This window comes from Mizuhopecten yessoensis, unplaced genomic scaffold, assembly GCF_002113885.1.
Source record: "Mizuhopecten yessoensis strain PY_sf001 unplaced genomic scaffold, ASM211388v2 scaffold465, whole genome shotgun sequence".
NCBI classification, from domain to species: Eukaryota; Metazoa; Mollusca; class Bivalvia; order Pectinida; family Pectinidae; genus Mizuhopecten; species Mizuhopecten yessoensis.
In genome coordinates, this window is record NW_018403560.1 from 116,841 (window position 1) to 136,729 (window position 19,889).

Consider the following 19,889-nt stretch of genomic DNA (forward strand, 5'->3'; position numbering starts at 1 on the left):
ACTATAGAACAAAGTTTGTATTTGTAACAGCTATGGAATATGCGGGGAAATACTACCTAACTTGCAATTAACCCGGGGACCGGCTCACTAGTTCAGCAACGTCGAGCGTGGTCAGCAGTGGGATTGGCGATAGCCCGCACGTTACATACACTCAATCACAAACAAAAACATTCAGGATTTAGGTCGTTATCATGTTGTATAGTGTAGCAGTGAACTTATGGCTCATTTTTAACATCTTTGTTTTGATTTATAATACAATTAAGCAATGAAACCAAACTAAAGCGTAATAGAGTTGGGCTAATGGGCTCCAGCCATATTTTCCCCATTATATAAAAATGCACGTCACATCCGGTGTACATGTAATTAATGGTTACCAGCCGTTCTTCCATCAGTTGCAATGCCAAATACAAGGTACTATTTTTTTTTCAATTTCCCCTTTCCAGCGCCGTCGGCTTCGATCATTGTTTGTGGGGGGAAGCGAAGGCGGTCGTGAATCAGATCTGGTGGTGGGCTCATGTGTGAGAGACTTCAGTAACGGAGATCAGGGTATTGATTGCGGATAACTGTTGTCTCAGATTGAGCAAAGAAGGATGGTGAAAAATAGAGTCTATTAAAAGTCAATTAAATCCCTTTTATATGCATTCTTTCTAACCTTAATGAAAGCATTGTTTCAAAATAAGTAGAAAAAAAACAAGATTGAAATAGCAACACAATAATCACGTTTGTCAAACTTCGAAATTGCGAAATATTAACATTAAGGAGCGGTGTGTACCTAACAGACGATATCAAAATCACGCAACAGGTCCTGATCGGCTAATTACGGCGGCAGATCAGAAAACATCACCATTTGCTTCATTCAGATCGATTAAAACTATGCATAGAACGGGAGTGTCGGTGCACGGAGACGTACCGTTATTACCGTCACATATAGTCTGTAAAACATTCCGCAATACTCCACAGAACCCTCCCTTTACCAACAGGAGGTGCTCGCTAAATCGATAGCAGAAACAGTTTTCCAACACGAAACTCGATTTTTTGTTTTAAAATTACAGTTGTTCAGTCTACAGTTAGATTTTGTTGAAACTCGGGACATTATTTTTGACACAACCTCAAAAATATCTCCCTCTTCATTGTAAAAATAATTACACATTCAAAACTCATTGCCGACATTTGGAAGTGTGCCTTATCTTGTATACAGGGGTTGGGTATCCCGCATTCGCCCTATTTGATACACTCAGCCTCCGTGCTACTGAGTATCGATCTCGCGGAACCGAGAGTTGACGTCTCGGCACACTCACTTGGCTGCTCTGCCGAGCGCACGGACGGACGATTGGCGGATCCCTGGCACACCCTAACCGTGAGTACAGGTTCGCCCGTCGGGCTTGACTTTTACATTATTGTGCTGTCCTTTAAGATATTTTAAATTATAACTTTAAATCTTTGTAATGGTTTCCATGCGAAACATATGGCGTAGTTTTGTGGTCAGTAAAGATTATTATCCCTGTCATAATTCGAATGGGTTGACGTAATGTAAAAAAAGATGCAGATCGATTTTATTGATTTGTCAGTACATCACCTGACGAGTTTACGACCAGGACAAACATAACGTGTATATGTGTGTGGAAACAATCCGATAATGTTTAGGTAAGATGAACACTTGATCTCTACTAATGGCACGGAATTACACACAGGAGTCATAGATCAAAACACTTGTCAATCACCGTCAGGGGTCACCGACCGCGGTGTCAGCATCCGCAGAGTCGGGTACATTCTAACCTAAGTGACTTTGATCAAGTCGTTTGATACACCGATTCCCTAGACTGTCACATTTGTACAACCTGTTGCAGAGGTTAAAACTGGTTAGAGGAGAACACGATATGTTATAGGGACAGCATTGTGTTCACATCATGGACAGTCAAATTACCTCAACATATATAAAATTGCTTCGAAAACTCTGTTCCGGAATGCTCTCGATATTGCAACTTGAACCTTGAAGTGATGGTAGTGGTTCCCTCGACTCCCTGTTGGTTCGTTATAATACTCGCCGCTGTGAGTTAAGGACATTAGCCTGGTAACCAAAGTATCAGTAGATATGAATGTGTGGATGTATCCTCTGTTGTGACAAAACCTGTATCACCTATTTCATTTACTGTTGGGCCAAATTAGTCTGCTGTACGTTTTCAGCCACAAATAAGATTATGTAATTTGTAAATTACCGCTGTAGACCTGTGCGCGCTGTACTTATTACTTGGCGTTCTCGCCGATTACGTGTTCCTTTAATTCACTGTTCGCCTACTGTTACAAACTCTTATTGAATATCCGCTATTATTGAAATGTTATCTTGGTGTGAAAACCTTCTGTGAACTTAGAAATGCTCAAATTGGAGTGCCTCATATGTACACAATCAGATCTGTCACCGAGAGCGTGGTATCAGTTGTATTCTGTATACCATCTAATCTATCCCTGGGGTCGCAGTACCTGTTGCGTAATGTATGTCAACACATCTGTTCCAGAACTGGGGTATATGTTGCGAGCTGTATGTCATTATATCTCTCCACGGGAGTGGAGTACCTGTTATATACTGTATAACATCATATCTGTCCCCGGGAGTGGAGTAACTGTTGTATACTGTATAACAACAGATCTGTCCCCGGGAGTGGAGTACCTGTTGTTTACTGTATCACATCATATCTGTCCCCGGGAGGGGAGTACCTGTTGTATACTGTATAACATCATTTCTGTCCCCGGGAGTGGAGTACCTGTTTTATACTGTATAACATCATATCTGTCCCCGGGAATGGAGTACCTGTTGTATACTGTATAACATTATATCTGTCACCGGGAGTGGAGTACCTGTTGTATACTGTTTCACATCATATCTGTCCTCGGGAGTGGAGTACCTGTTGTATAATGTAAAACATCGTATCTGTCCCCGGGAGTGGAGTACCTGTTGTATGCTGTATAACATCATATCTGTCCCCGGGAGAGGAGTACCTGTTGTATACTGTTTCACATCATATTTGTCCCCGGGAGTGGAGTACCTGTTGTATGCTGTATAACATCATATCTGTCCCCGGGAGGGGAGAACCTGTTTTATACTGTTTCACATCATATCTGTCCCCGGTAGTGGAGTACCTGTTGTATACTGTATAACAACCTGTCCCCGGGAATGGAGTAACTGTTGTATACTGTCTAACATCAGATCTGTCCCCGGGAGTGGAGAACCTGTTGTATACTGTTTCACATCATATCTGTGCCCGGGAGTGGAGTACCTGTTGTATACTGTTTCACATCATATCTGTGCCCGGGAGTGGAGTACCTGTTGTATACTGTTTCACATCATATTTGTCCCCGGGAGTGGAGTACCTGTTGTATGCTGTATAACATCATATCTGTCCCCGGGAGAGGAGTAACTGTTGTATACTGTATAACATCATATCTGTACCCGGGAGTGGAGTACCTGTTGTATACTGGATAACATCAGATCTGTCCCCGGGAGTGGATTACCTGTTGTATAATGTATAACATCATATCTGTCCCCGGGAGGGGAGAACCTGTTTTATACTGTTTCACATCATATCTGTCCCCGGGAGGGGAGTACCTGTTGTATAATGTATAACATCTTATCTGTCCCCGGGAGTGGAGTACCTGTTATATACTGTATAACTTCATATCTGTCCCCGGGAGTGGAGTACCTAGTGTATACTGTATAACATAATATCTGTCCCCGAGAGTGGAGTAACTGTTGTATACTGTATACCATCATATCTGTCCCCGGGAGTGGAGCACCTGTTGTATACTGTATAACATTATATCTGTCACCGGGAGTGGAGTACCTGTTGTATACTGTTTCACATCATATCTGTCCTCGGGAGTGGAGTACCTGTTGTATAATGTATAACATCATATCTGTCCCCGGGAGGGGAGAACCTGTTTTATACTGTTTCACATCATATCTGTCCCCGGTAGTGGAGTACCTGTTGTGTACTGTATAACAACATATCTGGCCCCGGGAGTGGAGTACCTGTTGTATACTTTATAACATCAGATCTGTTCCCGGATGTGGAGTAACTGTTGTGTACTGTATAACAACATATCTGGCCCCGGGAGTGGAGTACCTGTTGTGTACTGTATAACAACATATCTGTCCCCGGTAGTGGAGTACCTGTTGTATACTGTATAACAGCAGATCTGTCCCCGGGAGTGGAGAACCTGTTTTATACTGTTTCACATCATATCTGTCCCCGGTAGTGGAGTACCTGTTGTATACTGTATAACACCAGATCTATTATATCTCTCCACGGGAGTGGAGTACCTGTTATATACTGTATCACATCATATCTGTCCCCGGGAGGGGAGTACCTGTTGTATACTGTATAACATCATTTCTGTCCCCGGGAGTGGAGTACCTGTTTTATACTGTTTCACATCATATCTGTCCCCGGTAGTGGAGTACCTGTTGTATACTGTATAACATTATATCTGTCACCGGGAGTGGAGTACCTGTTGTATACTGTATCACATCAGATCTGTCCCCGGGAGTGGAGTAACTGTTGTATACTGTATAACAACAGATCTGTCACCGGGAGTTGAGTACCTGTTGTATTCTGTATAACATCATATCTGTCCCCGGGAGTGTAGTACCTGTTGTATACTGTATAACATCATTTCTGTCCCCGGGAGTGGAGTACCTGTTTTATACTGTTTCACATCATATCTGTCCCCGGTAGTGGAGTACCTGTTGTGTACTGTATAACAACATATCTGGCCCCGGGAGTGGAGTACCTGTTGTGTACTGTATAACAACATATCTGTTCCCGGGAGTGGAGTACCTGTTGTATACTGTATCACATCATATCTGTCTCCGGTAGTGGAGTACCTGTTGTATACTGTATAACACCAGATCTATTATATCTCTCCACGGGAGTGGAGTACCTGTTATATACTGTATAACTTCATATCTGTCCCCGGGAGTGGAGTACCTAGTGTATACTGTATAACATAATATCTGTCCCCGAGAGTGGAGTAACTGTTGTATACTGTATACCATCATATCTGTCCCCGGGAGTGGTGTACCTGTTGTATACTGTATAACATCATATCTGTCCCCGGGAGTGGAGAACCTGTTTTATACTGTTTCACATCATATCTGTCCCCGGGAGTGGAGTACCTGTTGTGTACTGTATAACAACATATCTGTCCCCGGGAGTGGAATACCTGTTGTATACTGTATAACATCATATCTGTCCCCGGGAGAGGAGTACCTGTTGTATACTGTTTCACATCATATCTGTCCCCGGGAGTGGAGTACCTGTTTTATACTGTATACCATCATATCTGTCCCCGGGAGTGGAGTACCTGTTGTATACTGTTTCACATCATATCTGTCCCCGGGAGTGGAGTACCTGTTGTATACTGTATACCATCATATCTGTCCCCGGGAATGTAGTAATTGTACATGTTGTATACTGTATAACATCAGATCTGTCCCCGGGAGAGGATTACCTGCTGTATACTTTATAACGTTTGATCTGTCCCCGGGTGTGGAGTACCTGTTTTATACTGTATAACATCATATCTGTCCCCGGGAGAGGAGTACCTGTTGTATACTGTTTCACATCATATCTGTCCCCGGGAGTGGAGTTCCTGTTGTATAATGTATAACATCAGATCTGTCCCCGGGAGTGGAGTACCTGTTTTATACTGTATACCATCATATCTGTCCCCGGGAATGTAGTAATTGTACATGTTGTATACTGTATAACATCAGATCTGTCCCCGGGAGTGGAGTACCTGTTGTGTACTGTATAACAACATATCTGTCCCCGGGAATGGAGTACCTGTTGTATACTGTATAACATCATATCTGTCCCTGGGAGTGGCTTACCTGTTGTGTACTGTATTATTAGATCGGACCTGTGGATTAGTTGATTACCTGAGTTCCCGTTGCTTAATTCCTGTTCGCATGTGTAGAGTATCTGTCGTCAGAAGAGGAGTATATTTAGCTGTACCCGGGAGTGTGTATCTGTGTACCCGGGAGTGAGTATCTGTGNCTGTTGTGCACTGTGTATACGTACCATCTAATCAATCCCTGTTGCGCACTGTATGTCATCATATCTTTCCCCGGGATTGGAGCATCTGTTGTGTACTGTATACCGTCTAATATATACCCGGGAGTGGAGTTCCTGTTGTATACCGTATTACAACGGATCTGTTTTCGGAAGTGGAGTATACCTGTTGTATACTGTATAACATCATATCTGTCCCCGGGAGTGTGTATCTGTGTACCCGGGAGTAAGCACCTATTGAGAGTGTGATTGCCATGTTCTGCCTGTAATCTGTCTGGTTACTAAGTATTCCTTGACTGAGTTATATGTCTGCTGTTGAGTATACGAGACAATTATCAATACATCAGCAAAAGGACAGACAACATCGGAAGTGCTGCAGCTCCCTCACCAATTGCTGCACTAGAGGACAATTTGAGTAGATTCACGTAGGCCGCCGACTATCCCCAGAAATAGTGTACATCATAAACATGGAATGTTAAAAAGCCTTTAAATGAATAAGCCGGTTTTTAGCGAAGAGCTTCCTAATTTGCTGTTTTAGTTTCTGCAATATGTACTGTATCCACTCCCTTTATACTTGTTTATACATTTTCTTCAATATATTTTGAGAAATATATTAGGTAACCAGTTGAATATTGGTTTGAATCAGATCTAGCGGGCGATGTCTTTATTGTTGCGTTTTGTAGGTTATGTATACAATTCAGTGTGTACATATTACCGAGTTAATGTCCTGACGAAGTTCACCTAACTCGGATTGATGGTCGTAATTTTGGATCAAATAATCAACACAAGCTCGAACATAACCTTCAATGAGATATACCCGAAGAAAAAACATCACACGCGCCTTTTTTGACTGGGACGTACAAAACGACATCCAAATCCACCTCCAGAATCGGGAAATACAAGCATATTATTAACCGGGATGTATTTTTTGGCAACACAAATACCTTATTGAATGTGGTGTTCATTTACTGGCCACACGAGCGCCTCAATATTCGTGATATACAATGTACAAAATTAAACAACAAGCGTCTCATTACAATTGTGATGTACCTACCAATAATACAAGCGCCTTATCGATTAAGATGTTCTTAAGGGCATCTCAATTATTTGGGATGTACATTTACCAGCAATGCAAACGCCCAGTTGATTGTGATGAACCTTCACCGATAACGCAAACACGTTTGTATGTAACTGCTAATGCTACATGTACGTTTACATTATGTTCCCGGCAGCCACGGCAGTCCCGTTTGCAAGAAACGTAGTGCACCGTGGGATTTTGGCCATTTTTTCTCTGAATTCAAGTCTTGGCAAGTTTTCCCACGGCTTGTCACGGATACCGTGACAGACCGTGGGAAAACTTGCCAAGACTTGGGAAAAGGGGATGCCGAGTCCCGGAGGCTCCAAGGCGCACTACGGTTCGGCCCGCGGTCTACCACGGATGCCAGTACGTTCCCTCTAGGCCCGTCACGTTCTGATGGGGTCCCTCACGTTTCGCACGTTTTGATGAAGGTCCGACACGTTTTTCACGTTCTGTCTAGGCTTTCCACAGATGAAACGTTGGCACCGGGCAGCTTTGGAGCACGTTTGTGCCCAAGAAGGCCTCCCAAGCAAAAGCAATCAGTATATCCTGAGACGAATAGACGAGATAACATCATGAATTCCCAAGATGAAGAAGATTTTGTGTACGAAACGTAGTGCGCCGTGGGATTTTGGCTTTTATATACTCCCTCCCAGACCGCGCGCGCGCACCATGTCACACCGCAGTAGAACGCAACGCGCCGGGCCCGCAAACCGTCACACACCGGGACGCGCCGGATCGAACGCGACGAAACAGCTACCATACACCCTCACTTGCCGTGAGAACCGTGACAAAACGTGGCAAAACGAGACAAAACGCGCAGCAACCGTGAACCAACCGTGACAGAACGCGCACTAAACGCGTTAGAACTTGACACAACTTGAAAGGACCGTGAGATGCCGGGAAATACACATGCTTCCCGTCCCACTATACGGACCGCCTCCAAGTTATATTACGGCTTATTACGTACTGTCCCGTTTTGTTGCGTTCACACGGTTTTACTACGGCCTACTAGGTTTCTCATCCGCACCGTGACTGCAGTGGCAATTTTTTTGACAGTTATAAAATAAATCTGGCCCAGCAACCATGTCAATCACGGCCTGTCACGTTGGCCAATCCCCCCTCCCCCCGCGTTATCTCAAGTCCTTACCGTTTTGACCACGTTGGCCTGAAACACGTGATTGCCGTGGCCACTGGGAACATAATGTAAACGTAGCAAAATATGAGTGCCTCATTAGATGCGCTTGGGTATAAGGTACACGCGCATATTTGTGATATACCTGAAAATAACGTACAATTTTTTTTCTACACTATATGTACTAGCATCTAAGTGAGAATAATTGGGACAACGCAGAAGCGACCCAGTGATTCAGATGTACCAGATTATAATGCATAAAGACTCTCATTGAGAGGGATATCGTCGATGACAACACAGAAGAACCTCGCTGAGTGGCACGTGCACTACGGCAACACATAAGCGTCTCGGTGAATGAGATGCACTTGTTGACATCGAACAGGAGACTTGGTGTGTGGAATGAACCCGATGACAATAAAAACGCTTCACTAGTTAGAATATTCCTGATGATAACTAACAAGCACCTTCATTGAGACGCATGTGTGTACCTGATACCTGGAGGTTGATATGTACATCTACAAATGGTCGATAAATCAGTTTCACAACCAGTGACGTTATTATGTGTTTCTGATAACTGGACTGCATTTCAACAAATGTGTTTTCGTGATTTGGTTAGACGATGAATTAAATATAAGAACACGATGAACGTTGTTTCTTACTCACGGATCGATATCATCCATGTTTATTTGGCCTTTGGAAACTGGAATAAATAAATGTTTTAAGTATGAACAGTCTGATGCAGTAAGATCAGTAGGCTAGGCTTGCCGTGGTTTAGTGGCAGTATACACTAATAAGATACGTACAAAGCTCGGAACATGTACTAACGACGTCCTCGGTGCTTATTGGTTTCTTCCCTGAGGAAAATGGCAGAGTTTATTCTTTATCACATGATTAGAGTGTTATTTACAATCATATAATATTTTTGTGTATACAATATTGCTATATGACCTATTGTGACGTCAATAATGATACTGAAATTACATCACACATATTACGATACTATAATGACGTCATATTAACAGACAAATGTAGTGTAACGTTCCGGGGTCCGTACCCTAGTCACTTCTAAGGATCCCTGTGCTGTAAGCTTAATTATAACTATACTACAGTTGCAAATATATACAAATATGTGTTACTACCTTGTAACCAGCATACCTATTACCTAATGCTTATTACATGATATGAACAGAATAATTACTGCACGACTATAGAACTAATACCAAAGCTATCTGCTCTGTATGAATATAACACACTACACACACTACCGTACAATTCAGGCAGTACACAACTCGACTACCTAGTCGCGGCTAGCCCTAGTCACTATAGTTGCCCTATAGTCAGCTACCTAGCTATATGACCTAGTCGCGCCGATCACGACAGCCTTATACTAGTATACAACTACGGCACTCTCTAATGACCACGACTATCCCTAGTCACGACTAGCTCTAACGACTATACCTAGTCACGACTAGCCTGGTCGCGACTACCCCTAGTCACGACTAGCACCAACGACTATACCTAGTCACGACTAGCCTGGTCGCGACTAGCACTGCACAGCCTATGCCCGTGACACCTTCTGTCTAACAGTATCTCGCTACAGCACTCAATCGTTTATTTAATATATCTTCCAGGCAGTGTGTGGATCAAGGCAAGACTTATTCAGTCACTTCTATCTTTCCAACACAAAGCCGGTCTCGCATATATTAGGTACTTGCGATCTGTCACTGCTGTACACACGCCGAGATCAGAACAGAACTGGGCCGATTGTCGCTGGATTCTGCCTATTTATACCCTCTTGCTATCCTAGCGACACCTAGCGGTGAGTGAGGTATAATCACCTGTACGTTTTGATTGTACCTCGAAAACTATCTGTCTTCTAAGCGTTCGAATTACGGAGACATAACACAAATGATTAACGCCAACAGATCAACGTATCTAACCTGAATAATATGCTAAATCAGCGAAGGTAGGATTACGATATGTACATTCATCACATTACCCACGCCTCCGAGAACAACGCGTCCTCGCGTTATAAAAATAAAACAACTCTGGTCCTGAACTCTCCAAGATGTAATGACATCAATCAAAAATATACACTATGATTCTTCTACAACAGCAAATGTTACCCTCATATAGTGATAACACAAATAGTCTGATCTACCTAATATTCTGAAGTGTAACTAGAATGCCACTGAGGTGGTCGTCGAGTGCGTGTTTGCCTGGAGTTGTTCTCAAACGTTTTCTCTCCATTTCTGACTGAATCACTGTTATTCACATCATTCTCCACCTCCATATGAGCATCTTCCATCACACTCCCATTCATTTCTCTAGATGACGCAGCATCCCCTACTTTCAAGTAGCTGAAACAACTCTCATCGACCTGTGTTTGTCGATCCCTTAACCCTCTCGCTTCTTGGGTATTTTCACCGCTCATGACCTGACCCTCTCGTAACTTCATACGGTCTGCATGGATGACCTGTGACTTCCCCTTGCGTCCGCAACGCACTCTGTAGGTGACGTCTGTCAACTTAGTCAGCACCTTGTACGGTCCTCTCCACCGACTTGATAACTTGTGACTTCGTCCCACCTTTACATTCGGAAAGAACACAAAAACTTCATTGCCTGGTTTGAAGTTCTGCCAGGACAGCTTGGAGTCATGATTCTTCTTCTGTCTCAACATGGCTCCTTTCACATGCTGTCTCACCATATGATGGGCATCCTCCATCTTCTCTTTCAGCCGCCAAGCCCACATATTTTGGGGTATGACTTTGATATCCCGAGGCATTGAATACTGGATATCCAATGGGGTGCTGGTCTCCCTGCCCAACATCATGAAGTTTGGGGTGTTAGCCGTTGTTTCATGTTCAGCTGACCTGTAAGCCATAGTCACGTATGGTAAGTGCAGGTCCCAGTCGGTTTGTTGGTCATTAACAAAACCTTTTAACATGTTGACTAACGTTTTGTTAAATCGTTCGACCATTCCATCCGACTTTGGGTGGTAAGGGGTCGTTCGTGTTTTCTTAATCTCTAAGAGCTTGCACATTTCCTGGAAAAGAGCACTCTCGAATTGAGAACCCTGATCTGAATGAATGGTGCTGGGTACACCAAACCTACAAATTACTTCTTCAACCAGAATTCTTGCAACAGTCTTGGCTTCCATGTCCCTCATGGCGAAGCATTCAGTCCACTTGGTATAATAATCTGATATCACCAATATGTGTCTGTTTCCTTGGTCGGTTTGGGGTAATTCACAGAGGATGTCTATTCCTAATCGTTCCATAGGAAACCCTGCTTTGACCATTTGCATTGGGGCTCTTTTTGCTTTGGTAGGAGACTTTCCTCGACAACACGGTACACATCCAGCTACATATCGTTTGACATCGCCTTTAAGCCCAGGCCAGTAAAACGTTTGTCTAATCTTTGCTAGAGTTTTCTTCATTCCCAAGTGACCGGCTGTCTTGTTGTCATGCGTATGAGAAAGGACGGTCCTTCGTTCTTTTCGTGGTAGAACAACCTGTGGATTTCCGCTAGAACTCCCTCTGTACAATAGGTTGTCTTTGACAAATAAAGCTTCAAACTGCATCCATAATGATCGGACGGTGATATTCCTGCCAGCAATGGCGTTGAATGGTGGTCGTTTCTTGTCAAGCACCCAAGTTCTAACAAGTTGAATATCCTCATCTGCCTCTTGTTTCTGTGACAAAGACAGTTCTTCACTATCTGCTGGTAGTTCTGGGGAAGCAATCTCGTTACATTCATTGGGGTTTTGTACACTCATAACCTGATCTGTGGTCTCAATCTTGGTTTCCCATTGTGGTTCGAACCCACATTGCCTGCAGGGTAACCGGCTGAGACTATCAGCATTCTGATGTTTGACTCCAGGTCGATGGACGATGGTCATGTCATATGAGCTCAGCACTTGTAGCCACCTAGCCATCTGTCCTTCGGGATCTTTGAAGTTCAGCAGCCAACGAAGCGAACTATGGTCTGTCCGTACTGTGAACCTTCTTCCATACAGGTAATGGCGCAGGTACTTGGTGAAGTATACAACTGCCAACAGTTCCTTTCTGGTCACGCAATACCCTCGCTCTGCTTTAGTAAGAGTCCGACTGGCGAATGCTACTGGCCTCTCAACATCATCCACTATCTGAGACAGCACTGCACCGATAGCGTCATTGCTCGCATCGGTATCTAGTATAAACTCCTTGGTAAAGTCTGGATGCGCAAGGACAGGTGCTTTTACCAACAACCTCTTAAGAGTCTCAAATGCTTCCTGGCAAGAGGAACTCCACTCAAATGTTCGTCCTTTTTCTGTGAGTTTGTGAAGGCACTTGGCAATTTTAGCAAAATCCTTAATAAACCTTCGATAATAGCTACAGAATCCAAGAAAAGAGCGCACCTCTCGCACATTGACAGGAACAGGCCATTGCTCCACCGTTCTTGTTTTCGCAGGATCTGTTGAAACACCTGACTCTGAAATGACATGCCCTAGGTATAGAACCTCTTTTGCACATAGAAGGCACTTCCTAGCTTTCAATTTCAACCCAGCAGCTAACAATCGGTCAAATACTTTTTCGAGATTGTCCATCATCTCCTCAAATGATCTTCCCACAATAATGACATCATCAAGGTATATGAGGCACACCTGCCACTGTAGTCCTGCCAGTACAGTCTCCATTAATCGTTCGAATGTTGCTGGGGCTGAATTTAAACCAAAGGGCATAACTTGGAACTCGTACAACCCTGTGCGAGTGGCGAATGCGGTTTTGGCACGGTCCTCCGAATCCAACTCTACCTGCCAGTATCCAGAGTTCAGGTCTAGTGTCGAAAACCATGAACATCCAGCTAGTTGATCTAGTGTCTCGTCAATACGAGGCAGAGGGTATGCATCGGGAATGCTGACAGCGTTAAGTCGTCTGTAATCTACGCAAAACCGCATTGTCCCATCCTTTTTCTTGACCAAAACAATGCCTGAGCTCCAAGGACTAGAGGATTTCTTTATAATACCTCGGTCGAGCATGTTCTGCACTTGTTTGTCAACTTCTGGTCCCATATTGCCTGGGATACGTCGTAAAGGCTGTTTTATCGGACGAGCATCTCCAGTATTGATCTTATGCTTCACGACATCTGTTCGCCCCAAGTCCTCATCTGATGCAGCAAACAATCCTTCATACTTTTGCACAAGATGTCTCAGCTCCTCGTATTGTTGGCCGGTGAGGTTTGTTTTCGATGCTTCTAGTAGTTTAGCCAGGTCCTCTCTTAAGCTGTTATTTTTGTGAGGCTGTTTTCCTTCTATTTCCTCTACTACACTCTGAATTGCACTAACTTGTGCTATGGAAGTGCCAGGATAGATCAACTTATCTTCCTCTGAGGTATTCATCATGCGTACAGGCACTGTAGCTGTATTGTCCACCAGTGAACGACCAATGATAGCACGGTCGCTCTTCAAAAAAGATTCAAATCCTTCCACTAGTAAGGCGTTCCCCTGCATGGCCTTACCATCAGGCACACACACCTTTCCAGAGACTATGACCTCTGATTTTGCTGGTACTACAATCTTCTCAGTTGTACACACTCGGAAACAACCCATAGTTCCCTCATATTTAGCCTCAACATGCACTCCATCTAAGGTAAGACAACCCTTGGCCATATCCAGAGTTACATTTCTCTCTATCATAACATCAAGACCTAGAATGCCATCTGTGGTGAGTTTCGCAACAACCGCTTCTACCAGTAGGTTTGTGTCGTCCTCCAATCTGATGTTAAACCTCCCTTGTCCGAGGATTGGTAATTTGTCTCCACTTGCTGTCAAGACCTCTTTACTTATCTGCTTTAACTCGGGTCTAGCCGCCGGAGAAATGTGGTTATACAGATCTTCAGAAATCAAAGTTATGGTTGCCCCTGTATCGACCAACAACTTTGCCTTGGCACCATGTATGTCAGTCTTAATATACATGCCAGCTTCATGAACAGCTGATGAGACTCCTATATTAGCCTTCTGTTCAGTCTGTTTCCGTCTTCTCCGAGTTCTAACTCGCTTCGCCACTGGCTTATCTGCTCCATTGTCAGTGGTTGCCTGATTTTTCAACTTCGGGCAATTCCTGCGAAAATGACCCTCCTCATTGCAATAGTAGCAAGTTTTTCGACTAGCCTTGTCTTTATTTGGTCTTTGCTGACTTGAATTCCTATTACTTCCTTTCAGCTTCACTACCTCATCTTGTAAGGACTGTAGTTGCTGTTGTATGCCTTTTAATAGACTAGACATATCAGAGTTCTGACTAGCTTTCTCTGTAGTCACACTAGCCTTCTCTGTAGTAGGACTGTCCTCTGTGTTTGTGGATCTCAGATGAGCTTTACCATCACTCCATTTCTTTTCAGCTCGAGTGTAGGCCTCCAGTTCCACAGCTAGCCGTATAGTGTCTGTCAGAGTTTGAGGTCTACCTTGTTTTATCCTAATTCTCATGTCTGAATCAGCTAGAGCCTCAATGAATTGCTGCTTAGCCAAGGTATCCCGCACATCACTGGGCACTGTCGGGTATGCCAGGTTTACGAGCCGTCTAATGGCTTGTCCCAGCTCTGGCAGACTTTCCGCTGCTTTCTGTCGCCTCTCTAAGAGTTGAACCCGGTATAACTCTGTTTGGTTAGGAGGAGCAAAACGTTCTTCTAATGCGCTGACCAGGGACTTATAGTCTTCTTGCTTTGATATGGCCAGGTCCCCAAGGATGCCTTGTGCTTGACCTCTGAGTGCAACAGCCAAATAAAGACCCTTTTCATAATCCGACCAGTTGTTGATACGGGAACAAGTCTCAAAATGAGATTTGTAGTCAACCCATGAGGTGGAACCATCATATGTTGCAGCCTTCACATGTCTGACCTTCATTGGAGTGTTGCGTGGTTTTCTGGAATACTCTTGTTCTTCATCATCCTCACTACCGCTGTCATGCTCATATACTGGCCTCCTGCGACGTCTCTGAGAGTTCCTTTGTGTCACCCAATCTCGACCACCTCCATCAATGTCACCAACATAGTCAGGGAGCTGCTCTGTTCTTGAACGGGCTCTCTCTCTGGGGTGGTCCAATTTCCTTTCAGTATATGGCCTTGTAGTTGGAGACGGTTTTAGAATACCTTCACTCTTTGTCTGTAACCTAGACAACTCAGCCCTCATTTGTCTGATTTCATCCTCAACCTTATCAACAGCCATATCTGAGGATAGCCTGGGAACATCTATGTGCTGTGTATATTCCCCTCTAGTTCTATCACTCGATGCAATACCAGAGTCCCTAGGTCTACGAGGTGTAGATTTTGAATAATGGACATGCCTTTTTATCCCTGGTGTCATAGGGCTTGTACGACCATGGTACGACCCGTCCCCTCTCTGGCTAACAGTTTCCTCGACATCCTCTAATGGACTGAGAACATCATCCTCTACATAGCTAGCCATCTTCACAAACCAATACAAATAACTATAAGGTATGACTATAAAAACAGTACAGGTTTATTCTAATAAACACAAATTATAATACTGAAACCTAACCACAGGGATCCCACACGCTGCCACCAAAATTATGTAACGTTCCGGGGTCCGTACCCTAGTCACTTCTAAGGATCCCTGTGCTGTAAGCTTAATTATAACTATACTACAGTTGCAAATATATACAAATATGTGTTACTACCTTGTAACCAGCATACCCATTACCTAATGCTTAATACATGATATGAACAGAATAATTACTGCACGACTATAGAACTAATACCAAAGCTATCTGCTCTGTATCAATATAACACACTACACACACTACCGTACAATCCAGGCAGTACACAACTCGACTACCTAGTCGCGGCTAGCCCTAGTCACTATAGTTGCCCTATAGTCAGCTACCTAGCTATATGACCTAGTCGCGCCGATCACGACAGCCTTATACTAGTATACAACTACGGCACTCTCTAATGACCACGACTATCCCTAGTCACGACTAGCTCTAACGACTATACCTAGTCACGACTAGCCTGGTCGCGACTACCCCTAGTCACGACTAGCACCAACGACTATACCTAGTCACGACTAGCCTAGTCGCGACTAGCACTGCACAGCCTATGCCCGTGATACCTTCTGTCTAACAGTATCCCGCTACAGCACTCAATCGTTTATTTAATATATCTTCCAGGCAGTGTGTGGATCAAGGCAAGACTTACTCAGTCACTTCTATCTTTCCAACACAAAGCCGGTCTCGCATATATTAGGTACTTGCGATCTTTCACTGCTGTACACACGCCGAGATCAGAACAGAACTGGGCCGATTGTCGCTGGATTCTGCCTATTTATACCCTCTTGCTATCCTAGCGACACCTAGCGGTGAGTGAGGTATAATCACCTGTACGTTTTGATTGTACCTCGAAAACTATCTGTCTTCTAAGCGTTCGAATTACGGAGACATAACACAAATGATTAACGCCAACAGATCAACGTATCTAACCTGAATAATATGTTAAATCAGCGAAGGTAGGATTACGATATGTACATTCATCACAGTAGTAAATCTCATATATAAAGGAGACTCCCATAAGATCATGTAAGCAAGGCATACTCATATTGATAATTAATAACGGCATCATTTAGATCTCCATTATGTAACGTGTACTATCTTCCGCTTTGACGTCACAATGGACAAAACTAAGTCGTCAAATATTCGAGGCAAATGCAAAACTGGTGCTTTATTAATATTAATAGTTAAGAGTATGTGATTATATTTACATTTCCATTGCAAGTTCCAATATGAGCATAACTATAAGAAATTGCGTCCATAGGGCTATGAACGCAATTGGACCAGCTTTATTTTGGGTTGTCTCCACCCCACTCGTTTGACGCAAACATGTTGGTGACGTTAGGCTGTTCAATGAACCTCGTTTGCACTGACGACACAGAAGCTTCTGTATCGAAAACAATAGGGGTCAATAATAACTGAATATTCAGAATGGAAATATTAGGACTGAACGGCATTTTTTTCAATGATCATGTCGGTATGAACGCAAATTGGTTACATACATATTTACCATGAAGCCCGGACTATGTACGTAACCGATTTGCGGCCATACCAGCATGAAATTGAAAGAAAAAAATACCGCTCAATGTGAATACTGAGTTAAAATGTATGATAAAAAGAATCTGAAACTCGTCTTACCACGTTCTTTTGACAGTCGCCGTAGTTTGTTTCACAGCTCTCAAATGTTATGGGAGTTACATGTAGTTTGAAAGCCTCTGTGTATTGTCTAGCATTATATTGTATTGAACTACTTGCCTCTAGTGAATGTGACTGCACTATTATGACTAAATATGGTCAAATACCGAGCTTTAAGGCGGCCTAGTCGTTGCAGTTTGTTAAAATCGCTAGATTTGAGTGGTGTGTATGGTCTGTCGGTGTTGATATATGCGTGTCTAAGCCTGTCCTCTTGTACCACGCTGCCAACTCCATGCTACTACAGGCGTCTAACACGAAGGGAGACATTCATTATGCATTGCCAATCGAAATGCGTTCTTTTGGCGATGTAGTTAATGTGCTTTAATCTTAATATTTGCTTAGGAAGCAATTGTGTATTATTGCTATATTGAATCCTATTTACCCGGACGGCGGCTGAGACGATGCGTTATCTAGATTGTCCGAGTGCTCCTCTCCAACACTGCCTCGCTCCCTTCATTACCCAGCCGCCATCATTAAACGTGATCTGTGATATCCTCTTGACTCTCAGGCTTACCAATCCGAGATTGTCGAGTGCAGGAGATAGTTCCCGTTAGAGTGCAGTCCCTTTGTGTCAGGGAGTGTTAGTCAACATGTCCTCCTCAAGTCGGTTCCATATCAATACGTTTTTTGACCTAATTGGAATAAGCTATTCGGGCGAGGCTTCGCGTTTAACATCAGCTTATCTCGAATCATTATCGCACTCATAAAACACACCTACTGACATCGTTGTCTGAACTGAGACAAACACAGAGGGTTTCTCGACATTTACTCAAACCTTACAACTACCCCGACACATATCTTAACATTACCCCGATATTTATCTTATCACTTCCACGACACATTTCTTACCATTACCATGACAAATATCTTACCACTTCCATGACACATTTCTTACTACTTCCAAAACACATATCTTACCACTTCCACGACACATTTTTTGCCACTTCCACGACACATATCTTACCATTACCATGACACATTTCTTATCACTTCCAAGACACATACCTTACCACTACCATGACACATTTCTTACCACTACCATGACACATATCTTACCAATGCTATGACACATACCTTACCATTACCATGACACATTTCTTACTACTACCACGACACTAATCTTACCACTTCCACGACACATATCTTACCACTTCCACGACACTTATCCTACCATTACCAGGACACATTTCTTACCACTTCCACGACACATATCTTACCACTTCCAAAACACATATCTTACCATTACCACGACATATACCTTACCACTACCACGACACATATCTTACCACTTCCACGACACTTATCCTACCATTACCAGGACACATTGCTTACCACTTCCACGACACATATCTTACCACTACCACGACACATATCTTACCACTTCCACGACACATATCTTACCATTACCGTGACACATTTCTTACTACTTCCACGACACATATCTTACCACTTCCACGACACATTTTTTGCTACTTCCACGACACATATCTTACCATTACCATGACACATTTCGTACCACTTCCACGACAAAAATCTTACCACTTCCAACACACATATCTAACAACTACCACGACACATATCTAACCATTACCATGACACATTTCTTACCACTACCACGACACATATCTTACCACTACCACGACACATATCTTACCACTTCCACGACACATATCTTCCCATTACCATGACACATTGCTTACCACTTCAACGACACATATCTTACCATTACCATGACACATTTCTTACCAACTCCACGACACATATCTTACCACTACCACGACATATATCTTACCATTACCATGACACATTTCTTACCACTTCCACGACACATATCTTACCATTACCATGACACATTTCTTACCAACTCCACGACACATATCTTACCACTACCACGACATATATCTTACCATTACCATGACACATTTCTTACCACTTCCACGACACATATCTTACCATTACCATGACACATTTCTTACCAACTCCACGACACATATCTTACCACTACCACGACACATATCTTACCATTACCATGACACATTTCATACAAACTCCACGACACATTTCTTACCACTTCCACGACACATATCTTACCATTACCATGACACATTTCTTACCAACTCCACGACACATATCTTACCACTACAACGACACATATCTTACCATTACCATGACACATTTCTTACCACTTCCACGAACATCTCTTCCACTACCATGACACATTTCTTACAACTATCTCGACACATATCTTTCCACTACCACGACACATATCTTACCACTACCACGCGCATATTTTACCACTTCCACGACACATATCTTACCACTTCCACGACATATTTCATACCACTTCCACGACACATATCTTACCACTTCCA

The 19,889-nt window shown here is 43.3% G+C and overlaps 1 protein-coding gene across 1 annotated transcript in view; it reads left to right on the plus strand.

Annotated features, from left to right (window-relative positions):
• Positions 1–1,304: 1,304 nt before the first annotated feature.
• The window catches only part of LOC110449529 (sodium/potassium/calcium exchanger 4-like), a 118,705-nt gene continuing 100,120 nt past the window's right edge, over positions 1,305–19,889 (plus strand). The window contains exon 1 of the mRNA XM_021496465.1: positions 1,305–1,357. The gene's annotated coding sequence lies outside the window, so the exon portion shown is untranslated. The remainder of the gene's footprint in view (positions 1,358–19,889) is intronic.